The 11,913-nt window shown below is 47.2% G+C and overlaps 2 long non-coding RNA genes across 3 annotated transcripts in view; one reads left to right on the top strand and one right to left on the bottom strand.

Annotated features, from left to right (window-relative positions):
- Positions 1–6: 6 nt before the first annotated feature.
- Positions 7–5,582, top strand: LOC112481235. Of its 2 annotated transcripts, none has more exons than XR_003046843.1 (3): positions 7–618; positions 4,385–4,479; positions 5,454–5,582. It is a non-coding gene; the product is annotated as an uncharacterized LOC112481235 (long non-coding RNA). The 2 variants fall into 2 exon arrangements; XR_003046842.1 differs by lacking the exon at positions 7–618 and adding an exon at positions 628–980.
- Positions 991–11,913, bottom strand: part of LOC112481236 — a 46,858-nt gene continuing 35,935 nt past the window's right edge. Inside the window, exons 2-3 of the long non-coding RNA XR_003046844.1 lie at positions 5,424–5,588; positions 991–4,105 (exon numbers count right to left, since the gene is read on the bottom strand). This is a non-coding gene — a long non-coding RNA (uncharacterized LOC112481236). The remainder of the gene's footprint in view (positions 4,106–5,423; positions 5,589–11,913) is intronic.

Raw genomic sequence — 11,913 nt, forward strand, 5'->3', positions numbered from 1 at the left:
CTTTCCAACAGCTTTTAATCTGATGGTTATTACACAGTCCTGTACTTCTTAAAGAGTTTCTAATCAAAGCACCAAGTAACCCTAAGAATCGATCCCCTAAACTCTAACCTAGCTTTTACATTAGTTTTTAAGCAGGCTTTCCTAGTAAATAAACATTTATCAGCTGTTTACTGTTGCTGGTAAATGGGCTAAATACTTTCATAATGATAGTGATAATAATGATGTCACATTCAGTGCCGACTGTGCTCTGCACTGGCACGAGGGAGCGGTGCATTTTAACATTTAGTCCCCGCAACAGCCCTGCAGAGGAAGTGGTAGTCCCATTTTCCATACCGCCACCCTGAGGCAGAGGGAGGCGGCAAGGGGTGCCCAGGCGGTGCGTGGGGGCCCGGCCCCCGGCCCTCACTGACGGCGCAGCGCCCCCTCGCGGACGACCCGTTCCACCCTCAGTGTGATCTGTGCTCTGGCTGCTACTTTGCTCTATACAGGTGAAGAAATGGGCTCAGACGTTGTGGCTAGTGTCCCAGTTTGCTCAGGACTTGAGGAATTTCTCTGGACTTTCAGTGCCAAAACGATACATCCAAGCAAGCAGAGACAAGTTGGCCGCCCTTCTGGAAGGTTGGTGTCGTCCCTGAGGTGACATGACACTTCATGGTGATGCCGTGCTGTCTCTACTATTAGACTTGTACGTAGCTCCTGAGGATCAAGGTACACAGAGCATCCTGGACAGCCCTTTGCAATGTCACAGCATCACAATGACAGTGCTTCCTGTGTGCCAGGTACCATCCCAAATGCTTTGTGCAATGAGCTCAGTGACATTTCATTAATGAAGAGTTAAAGGAGGGAAGTTTTGGCTGAGTTAGAACAATGATAAAAAATGCACAGTTTTGCTGTCCAGAGACTGTGCTGTCTTCCCACGTCACTAAATGGAACCTTTGCTGAGCTTACATCAACTAAGGAGTAAAAATTCCATTTACAAGGTATTGCCAGAATACTTATTTTAGCTTTGAAACTTAAGCTGAATTTTATTCTCTTATTGGTTATTATAATTTTAATGTTCTCAAGCCAGTTTCCTTTTCAGAGGCGGTGAGAAAAAATACCTAAACACGACACATTCCTTAATATGAAGCTTTACTTTGTAGCAAACTTACTAACTTAGGCTTCTAGGATTTAGATTTCTGTTATGTGGTTATTAAATCTCAGCTTAGAATTTTCCTAATTTTCAATAATTTGTTCTAATTACTACTTAGTCTTTAAAAATAACTACATGTTTTAAAATAATTTTAGCAATAAAGATGTTATACAGGAAACTCCTCTCATGTTCAGTGACTGCCGTTAAACATAGCACTAACAGCAGGCCCAGAACTTACTTGCAGGCTCTAAATTCAGAAGTGTCTTAATTTGTGATCCACGATCCATCTCAGTAAAAAGTGTAAACGTTAGTGAAAGTTTAAGTCTACATTTCATTACCAGATTTTTCATAGTATACAGCTACAATGAGAATTTGCCTGCATTATCGACCTCAAAGACCTATGGTAACGACACATGAAAACAGCCTAAATTGTATGCATATTTGGGGTCTGCTATCTAGAAGGGCAACCTTATAAAATAGATTAAGATAAAAGTCTGTTCTATCTAATAGGCATCTCTGAATCCATCATGTTGTCAGGTTGAAAACAAATACTAATAGTCATTCATACAAATGATCTAGCCTGACATTTTGAGAGGAAAAAAATATATATTACTGTTAAATAGAAGCTAAGGTTAGTTTTCAGGAAGGTGATTATTTTTAAACCAAAAAACAAAAATATTTATATGCAAAGTCCTTTTCAGAAGGGAAGCTTTTCCAATTTAAAATATATTAATATTTAAATTATAAACTCAACTTCAGCAGCCACAAAGACATGTTGACTATAAATGAACTAACATTGTGTGGTCGGTCATACTTTCAAATACAAATTCAGAATTGGTTGTCATGAATGAATATATTTTTTCAGAAATTAGTTTCTTATAGTTTATAATCTATAGTATGAAAGTGTAATATAATGTTAAATCATTTACCATTTACCTAAAAGTAAACTAATGGCAATGACTAATAAATAATAGGGCTTTAGCAGTTTTTCCAGAGATGATTTTTCCACAAATGCCGGAAAGAGTTTTCAGGCAGATTTAGAGTTAAAAGTCTTCTCGTTACAAGGAAAGTGCCCTCCTAACGAGATTCATCCAGGGTTTGTTGTCTTGTGGAAGATGACTTCTGAAAACAATGGGAAATTCATCAGAGATCGTTTTAAAGAAATTATGCATTTTGCAGGGAAAGTAACTTTTGGTTATTTTTAAAAACTAATTTCGCCCAGATTTTACAGGTGCTTTCAGATAACTCCAGTGAATGTGTGCACCAGTAACTGATGCGGGGATCTCTGGAATGCCCTGGGGACGCCCTAGTCATCGGTTCGCCCGCCCTCTCTGGTCACGTGACCCAGTGCTAATGCAGGCCTGTGGGTGCTCTTCTAAAAACTTACTAGAGAATCAGTGACCTCGGCTGGAGCTGCATGTTGTCACGACGGCGGTTCTGGCGTCTTTGTTTCCTGGTCGCCATCTAGTTCTTGTTGACTTTGTTTTATTCTCAGGTGGGGCAGTGACCATCTTCATCTATCATGTTACTAATTTAGAAGCAGAATGCACGTATGACACAGTACTGTGAAATTTTCTAGCCAAATTCTAGCTATTGCCATTGTCAGTTTTTTGGCTTCCACACACCATTCCATATTAGTGGATTTGATGTGTAAAGGTAAAAATTGAGATGCTAAAAATAGATGTGTTGCTACAGAAATCTTAAACATGGTATCAGTTCAGTATTTTACAAACTAAAATGATAAACTTGGTTAATTCAGTGTGAGACCTATTCAGTAATAAATAACGTCTGAGGACGTTACCGTACCTATAAGTTCTTATCTATTTGAGTCCCACTTAGAAATAAATCCTTAAATATGTTGAGAACTGCACACTGTTGTCCAAATGAAACATACCTCATTTCTAGGATCAAAATACCCATAATACGTGAGGGACTTGGTATAATTTAAACAATACCTTCAAACTAATTTCTCAACACGTAAGAAGTTCTGTATATGAACTGTTTAACCTTATTCTACTGTGCCTGAGAACCTATGCCCAGCTCTCGTCTCTCTAGGCCAGTTTTCCCGCTTATAAACTGGCGGGGAAGAGGTGACTGCGTCTCAGTGGAACCATGCATTTTATTTCCCATGCACTGGAAATAGAGAACAGGTCTTTGCCACTTCCTGAAAGTTGCTCAGCAAGCCGCATCCTTGCTGTGACCTGCATAAGGAGAGATCAGTTGGCGTCTGTACCTTGCTCTCCCACTGCTTTATAAAGTGACTGCGAAAAAAAGGCTAGACAGGCAGATTCAAAGAGTGGAGAACACAGTATTTTTTCGAGGGTAACCATAACAGTCTTTTCGCTTTCTAACGTCAAGTCTGCCTCAACCCTGAGATGAGCATGAAAGTCTTGAAAGAACATTTCCCCTTGCAGCTGTCTGTGCACCAGGCCGCTCTGCCCACGAGGAGAAGACACCACCAGGACAATGCCAGATGATTATTTCCCTTCGATTTAAAATTTAATATTCATTTGTTTTAAAAAGCAAGCTGCTACCCACATATGGTAATGTTATATTCTTCCAATAGGGTTTCTCACCATTGAAATACTATTTGTTGCATCCAGTCCGGTGATGCATAATTTTGATTTGTCCCATTACTGATGTTCACTTTAATCACTTGATTAAGATGCTGTCTGCCTGGCTTCTCAGTGAAATGACTCTTTTCCTCTTTAATTAATAACTCTGTGGGAAGGTACTTTGAGAGTACGTAAATACCCCATTCCTCATTAAAAATAAAACACAATTTCTGTGCATACAAGATTATCAGCAAAATTATTTTATAAAAAGTTCACTGTACAGGTAATACTACTGACCTTTCTTGCTAAAGCAGTAAAGCATCTCTGGACCGAATTTCCCTGGGAATGTGCCATCTACGTTTGTCTGCCTATCGAAGCTTATATCGAATTAGATGACAGGTCCAGTCGTAGAAAGATGCTAATGAAAACACAAAGGGCAGCTTGAGACCCAGTTAAACAAGATGAGTTGCTTTAGCTATAAACACATTCCTTGTGAGTTTGTGTCAGCTTGAGTTCACTTGAATTTTTCCATTCTGAGGGATTATACACCTCAAGTTCACTGAGCCTGCCTCATTTCAATGGCTTTAATTTACAAGATGTGCAGAGTCACCACAAATCTAAAAAATCTAAAAATAATGGGTGAGACTAGAATGAGTTACTCCGACCGCAGGTGACCCCACCCTGTTGTGCGTTGTAGATGCCGCGTTTTCATCAACATCGAGGCAGACCCGCCACCAACAGAAAGATGACGACTTGCTGAGGCTCCGAAGATGGCTAGCATTTTAAATTAAGGTATGTACATTGTATTTTAAAACATAATGCTTATTGCACACTTGAAGGACTCCAGAGTAGCACAGACATAACTCTTATATGCACTGGAAACCTAAAGTGCATGTGAGTGGCTTTACTGTGACACTCGCTTTTTTGCGACACTCGCTTTTTTGCAGTGGTCCGAGGCTGAACCTGTGATCTCTTTGAAGTCTGTCCATAATGTTGGACATACGTGGCCTTCATTACCGTGTCACATACATGGAACCACATGCACTTGCCATTAATGCTAGACCTGAATTGTTCAAACGACTCGGAGCCTCATCACCGGGGACCCCATGGGTGACTCGGTCTGTGTTCAGGTCGCTTCGGGCCCTCCAACTCTTTTGTTTTCATATTTCACTAGTTCTCACATGTGAGCTGGTGTTACATTGCTATAGACTCAAAGCATGAACCGCCCTAAAAATTTTAATTCTAACATTTGATATTCCTTGCCAAGTGCTAATTATAAAACTACCACCTGAAATGAGAAGGCAGTAAATAGATGAATAGATGTTTTTTTTCTGTTGCAAATTCAGTTGGCATCTGAATAATCGGATAGTTAGTTAAAAATCTAAGTATCTTGCTGATTTAAATATCTGACTATATCGTAGTGTGTGAATCGCAGCAATGTTTAGGATGTAACCCAAACACCGTGTCTAATGTGCCCACAAACTCATCAACGGGAGTTAGGTCTTCGACTCATGTCTAAAGCTTTGGGCTATAATAAAGCAATCTTTGTTCGGGATTAACTAACGTTGTGCATTGAATTTATGAATAGAATTTTAGAAAAAGTTTTTAATGAAAAAAGCATTGGTTATTAATTTAGTAATTTGTATAGCAAAACTATTTTCACATGGAATGCTTATGTTTTTAAGTTGATAGAAGTTGCTTAATAGAAGCGACCATTAACAAAGTGGTTAACTTACTGTTTTTGCTGTCCCCGTTAATGCCATTAGCAAAACCTGAAAGGGGTCCTGGAGCCGCTGGCAAAGGTGCTTCCTCGGGTGAAGTGCACGAGTTCCAAACGTCTTCATCGTGTGCAGGTGCCGTGCTAGGGACGTGACAGTGGAGGGCGCCGTTAATTCGCGCAGCTGCAGATGGACACAAAGAACATCCAAACATCTCCCCATGCAGCCCTTCCTTCCCTGCGTCCCTCCCCGCTGCCTCCCTCCCTCCCTCCCTCGTCCTGACGACCGAGTGTCAGCAGAGGGAGCCCGGGAGCAGCCAGTCAGGGGAGCGACCGCAGTGCACCTGTGCCTGGGCACCTGGCTGGGTCAGAACCCGACCTCCCTGGGCTCGTCCTTCGGCTCCTTACAGGGGTGGGGTGGGGGAGCATCAGCACTAGGGGCGCCCGCTCGGCCGGATGGACTGGCCTGCGGTGCCGCCACGGCCAAAGGCAGGTCCAAAGCGGAGGGACGGACTCGTTTCCTGGCCCAGGCGCCCTTGTCATGAGTGAAGTCCTTAAACGGCTTCAGCCGCGGTGACCAGCGACCTTGGCGGGGGACGAGCGAGGCGGCGGCCGAGGGGACGCAGTGCGGCAGGCGCGGCTGCTCCGGTCCCTGCGGCGCGGGTGCCGCGGGTGACGGCTTGGGGTTGGCCTTCTGTTCTCCAGCGGTGTCTTGCGACCTGGGGAAGGTGAGGTCTGTGTGGTTTTTCTAACAGGAAGTGGCATCCCTGAGGGAAACGCGGAAGGACCGTCCCCTCTGGGCGGACAGGCCCTGCGGCCACTGGGGCCCTGGGCTTCCAGAGACCAGGACCTCGCGCCGGTCCTTGGCACAGGGTGAGAGGCAGGGCCACCTAGCTCGGGAGCAGGCTGCAGCTGCAGAGGTGGCCTTGGGTCTCGCACAGGTGCCCGGCCCTCTGCCAACAAAGCCCCAGCTTTGTTTGGGTGACCCGTCCTCCTATGACTGGGAAAGTGGACTTCGTGTCCACTTCCCGGGCCCACTGCCCTGGGGAGTGCTGGAGGGATGCCTGTGCCCTGGACGTCACCCCACCTTACACTTGTGCGGGCAAAGCTGGTCTCTTCTTATGCCTTATTCTGCTTGATGAGCACCCTAAACTGGGATTAGTAGGGTGCTGGGGACCCCGAGCCTGCATCGCCATCTGCTGGCTTGTTTAATGCCTTCATGTTCTTTGATCTTAATTTGTGCCTGAATCTAAATGTAGTCTGAGAATGTTCAGGTGGTACCAGTGCAGGGCTGGGGAACGGCTTCGCACGGCTCGTGTGCAAGGCTCGTGTGCACATGCGCATGGCTCAAGTGCACGGCCCAGCAGCTCCCTGCCCCACGCTGCAAGCCACGTGGATGGCGTTTCGTGCGCACTGAGCCTCCCCACTGTGGGCGAAGCCCTTCCTGTTCCCGAAGCAGCAGGACATCCCTGGCTGAGGTCCTGGGACACGTGTGAAGAGGGGCGCGGACCGGGGCAGAAGCCGCGAACCCTCCAGGAGCCGGTCGAGAGGCAGGTCAGCAGGCCCGAGCCGCCGTTTCAGGAGGGCGCTTGGTTCTCGTCTGAGGACCGTGTCACAGGAAACTATAGTGCTCGGCCAGGAACCTTTGCCTCACTACCCTGAGTGAGGCGACAGCCATTCCTGGGGAGGGGAAGGGGGCCTCCTGGGAGCCTGGCCACCGGCCGCGGGGTTGGGGGAGGAGCGAGGCGAATGTGGGCAAGAGGGTGGCAAGCTGGTCACCGGTGGGGGGACAAGGCTTCCTGCCCCGGTCGCCGCTGCAGTGGCGTTGGTTCTCTGGGACACTCAGACACGAGCGTCATGACCGAGAAAGTGAAGACAGGCACTGAAACCACAGGTTTTCTTTCCGTGGGCCCCTGTCCCACGGCAGGGAACGGTCCCTTCAGCATTCGCGGAGGGCCACTCGAGTGACCCTCTGCATAGGAACAGCCCTTCCCTTCATGCCTTGGAGTCACTTGTGCTGGACGACAAGTCCCGTGCCCATCATCGTAGAGACAGGAGGTTGCCGCTCAATCCAGAGTGATTCCGAGTAGCGCGCGGCGTCTCCCCAGAGCCGTGTGGACAGACACTGCGCTCACGGAAGCAGATGGCCGGGGCGGGCAGAGGGCTGGGGGTCAGGACACAGGTGTGAATCACGGCTCTGAAAATTGTTGTGCAGCCTTGGAAATATCGGTCTGTCTTTCCTTCCTCATTTGAAAAGTAATGGTAAAGATTTATAATATCCTCCTTCCGGTTGTTTGTGTTCATAGCTGTTATCGGAAAATGACATACCACATGTTGTCCTCATCTGTTGTGATGTTTTTAAAGCGTAAGGTCATGGAAACGTGTGTGTGCTCACACTGAGCAGTTACTGGCTGAACTCTGGACAAAGAGAACAAAACGACCTCTGAATAAAGGGCTTTGCTGGCATAGGGGACAAAATACATAAAACCAAATGGCAGCCTGATGACACCCAGAATGACCCGCTTCTCTCGAGGGCCTCGGAGGCGGTTCTGTGGAAGCCGCCTGGGTTCTGAGCCTCTCACCTGCAGGCGGGCTTCAGATGAGGTGCCCGCAGACTCTGCGGCTTGGTCTGGAGCAGCAAGACAGACCGTCGCCACCACGGCCAGGGGCGCCGCAGTCCTGTTTAATGGATCATTTGAAATGTGTTATGAAGGGGCTCGTCCTAGCACAAGGGAGCTCAGGCCACCAAATGTGTTTACTTTCAAAGCTCTCTGGAGTGTGGAGAATACACTTGTTTCCTGGGCTGGGAGACCAGCCTGAGTCAGTCTGTTTGCTTTTCATTAACATAAGAGCCATGCCTTTCCTTGGACACGTGGTTCAGTAATGAAAAGTTCTCAGTGCCCAAAAGTTCTCTTTTATGAAGAAAAAGTGGAAGAAAACAAGATAAGTGAGGAAAGATAAGAGGGAAAATCCGTTTGTATGTGGACTTGCATCGCCTCAGGGATAAGTCGCTGAGGAGGTCAGTGTCAGAGGCAGGGCGCGCTGGGCACAAGCCACGGTTCCCAGAACAGCACCTGCACACTGGGAACCTCCGCCGGCCACTGGTGCTGTTACGGCCTCAACGCCCGCACCTACCAGACTAGAGGAAAACCCTACGTGTCAGAGGCACAGCCTGTAACTCCCCCGGCAACAATTCAAGGGGACGAGCCAGAGGTTCTGAGTGCGGTGCCTGGACCAGCAGCTTCCGCAGCGGCTGGGAACTTCTTGGGGACAAAGATGCTCAAGCTCCATCCTGAGTTTCTGAGCCGCAGCTCCGGGGCGGCCGGACACTGGCTGGTTCGCACAGAGCGCACGGCCTGGGAGCCCGGGAAGAGATGAGCACACCCTCCAGCCTACGTGAAGTGGGGGCGCCTGGAGTGCAGAGAGCAGCTCCCTTCCCAGAAGACAGCTCAGCGTGGGAAGCTGGCGAGTCGGAGCCGGCTCACAGCAGCGGTGCAGGCTCGTCATTGGAGAACTGGCATTTGGGACCTGGTGACGACGTCAGCCCTAATTTTAAGCTGCGTAGTCAGACTGTTGTGACATTAATTTTCAGCGCTGCTACAAAACTTCAGGGTACAAACTCCTGCAATGGAGGCATTTTTGCCCACAAAATGACCTATCGTCAATCCTTGGGGCTACTTTTTCATGCAAGAATTAAAAAGGGACATTTCTTCCACATTTGGTTTATACTTGCATCATAGTTTTTAAAAAATATTTGATGGAGACGTCAAAGTAACTTAAGGGCCTTCTGTTGGAAAACTTACCTCAAATTTTAGCTAAGTTGGATTTTTAAACAGCATTTTTCAAATGCCTTTGCAACTTGCCACAAGACCCCACTTCCTGTGATCCCTTTATAAGATATGACATGACCTCACTGACTAGGGGACAGCCTCATCATCAGCTGAAAGGCTGGCTCCTCTGAGCATCACTGCCTGCTCTGGGGTTGGCAGTATGGCCACCTGCCAGCAGCCAGGGTTGTGCGCCTTGCACATGGTCAAGCGCCTGCATCTGACTGCGTCACGTGAGTTCCGTTAGAGCACGTACCCAGCGTTGGTATCTAAGTACCTGCCAGCTCATCGGACTGTGAAGATGAATGTCCACCTACTTGTCTCCCCAGCTGGACACCAGACAAGGGCACCTGTGGCTTGGTGTCATCAAGAGGACTCGGCAGGTGACGAATTCTGGCAAAGCTCCTGTCATGCTCTTCGAGGAGTTAGGGGTGCTCCCGCTGTCTCCGTGACATTTGTAACTTACTGAATGATGCTATGCAGGACATACTTAGCATCATCAGAACGATAAAGCGTTAGTGGGGATTCTGCACACCTGAGTTTATTTAGGGAGAGCTGTACAGCAAGTATTCAGAAGAGCGTTTTCTGAAGGAGGTTCTGGGCCTGACACAGCTCTCTCCCCTCACATGTGACTGTGATGTAGTGATTTAAAATGACCTACTACCTGGTCGAGTTGGGGTCCATCTCCTCGCCTGTGAAATGGACATTATACTGCTTGCCTCACGGAGACTGTGCCAGGATCAAGTGAAGAAAAGGTCCATGAGAGGGTCTTGGTACATGGGGCCAGCATCCCACACTCTAGCCGACATCGGCACTGACATTCTTTCCGTTATTTAGAACATAAATGAAAAATACCATTAAAAGCAGAGAAAATGTCTTTATTTTTTGATATATAAAACCAAGAAAACTTGTAACATGTAATATAACATTTTTAAGAAAAAATAGCAGAAGTATAGATCTGGGTAGAAAAATACACTCAAGCAGGTGTTCCAAGCAGTTCATAACTCCTAAGATTATGAACAATAGCACACAAACCTCAGAGTAAGCCTTTTTTTCTTTAAAAAAATTATTCACATTTGCTTAACAACTTAAAACGTGGTAAGAAATACAACTTTCCTTCTTGGTAACAGACCCAGGTATTCAACAAGATACTCCTTAACCAGCAATAACTTAGTAAATGGACATTTCCCTTGTGATAGTAAGTTAGTGTTAGAATTTTAGTTCTATAATACTTGCAGTAGTAAAAACTTCTTCCAACTGCTGAAGCGCCCAGCAAGATGCTGGGACAGTGCGCTGGAGCTCACGAACCCGGAAGCGTGCGGGCTCAGCCCGCAGCGAGCGTCTTTGGTCTTCCCTGGACTCAGGAACTAAACAGACAGCCTGGCATCTAAATAGCCACGTCAGACACTGGCGCAGGAAACCTCAACTAGTCAATAAAAACTATTTCTGAGCAATAAATAGTTTCTGCACAAAAGGAAAACAGTTTGCTTTTCACTTAACGGATTCAGGAAAATGAAAGCATCCAGATACAGTTTTCCGTCTGCTATGGGCCTGACGTGCACGAGGTCAGGACAGTTCTGCCAGTGACCAGCAGGGGGCGCTGGGCCACAGGAGCAGCAGCTGCATAGAAAGGCCACCTAGAAAAATATTTTTACCTGTATTTATATGGAAGCTTTATTTGGTCAAAGTTTAGTTCTCAAAATATAAGTGTAACATTTTCTTTTCAACATTAAATTCGAATAGGAAATACTCTTCATATAAAATTGGTATAAACATGAATAAACATTTGAAATTACTAAACATGTAAATATTGCTAGAAGATCATAGGTAAGTGACAATGAATTTAATCTGTGCGACTTGTTATTTAAAAATGAAGATAACAGACTCTATATGTCCAATCTCGGGCGGGTAGGTGGGGGTGCGTTCTCACCGGCCGGTCTGGAGGCGTGTGGCAGGCTTGTCCACCTAGCACCAAACCGTTTCAAGGGCAGCCTGAGTCAGTGGAGCCCCGAAGACTGCGCTTTATCTGAGTAAATGTCACCTTTTGGTCACAAATGGTGTGGCTGAGCTTTTCCTTCCGATGGGGCAGAGGCCACTTCCTGCTGCCAACCCCACGAAGGCCCGCAGGACGCTCGGTGTCCCCTCTGCCAGCACCCCATCAGCAAAGCCCACCCCTCTCAGCGACATCTGGGAGTTCAACGCCCAGTCGGCTGTTTGAAATACGACTGTAAACTGTGAATATTTGGAACCTGCCTCCTAGAGTCACACCCGTTAGGGGTTCGGAGGCCTGACCTTGGCCCATGCGTCCCAGCGTCTCTCCCATGGCAGGGTCTGTGCCAGTCCCAGGGCTGCCCAGTGCCAACAAAGCAGGTGCTGGTGCGCGGGGTGTGTTAAAAAGATGACTCTTTTTAAAAGGTAATTTTAAACCTCATTTAAAAACTTTTTTTAAAACTTGAAAATGAAGTCTTTTCTGCCCGTGGTCAGATCCGCTCTGTCACTTTACAAGGGCTGTGGGACAGGCACGCGGGGTCCTTTCTGTTCTGCGCTTTCTGTAAAACAGCGTTTCCAGGGTCCATGCACTGCACGGAGCAGGGCCGTGGAGGGCCCGGGGGATGGGCAGCCCGCGGGGCGACCGGCCGCACGCTGCGAGCGAGGATGCGCACTCTCGGAAGCACCTGGGCG

This window comes from Pteropus alecto, unplaced genomic scaffold, assembly GCF_000325575.1.
Source record: "Pteropus alecto unplaced genomic scaffold, ASM32557v1 scaffold14, whole genome shotgun sequence".
Taxonomy (NCBI): Eukaryota; Metazoa; Chordata; class Mammalia; order Chiroptera; family Pteropodidae; genus Pteropus; species Pteropus alecto.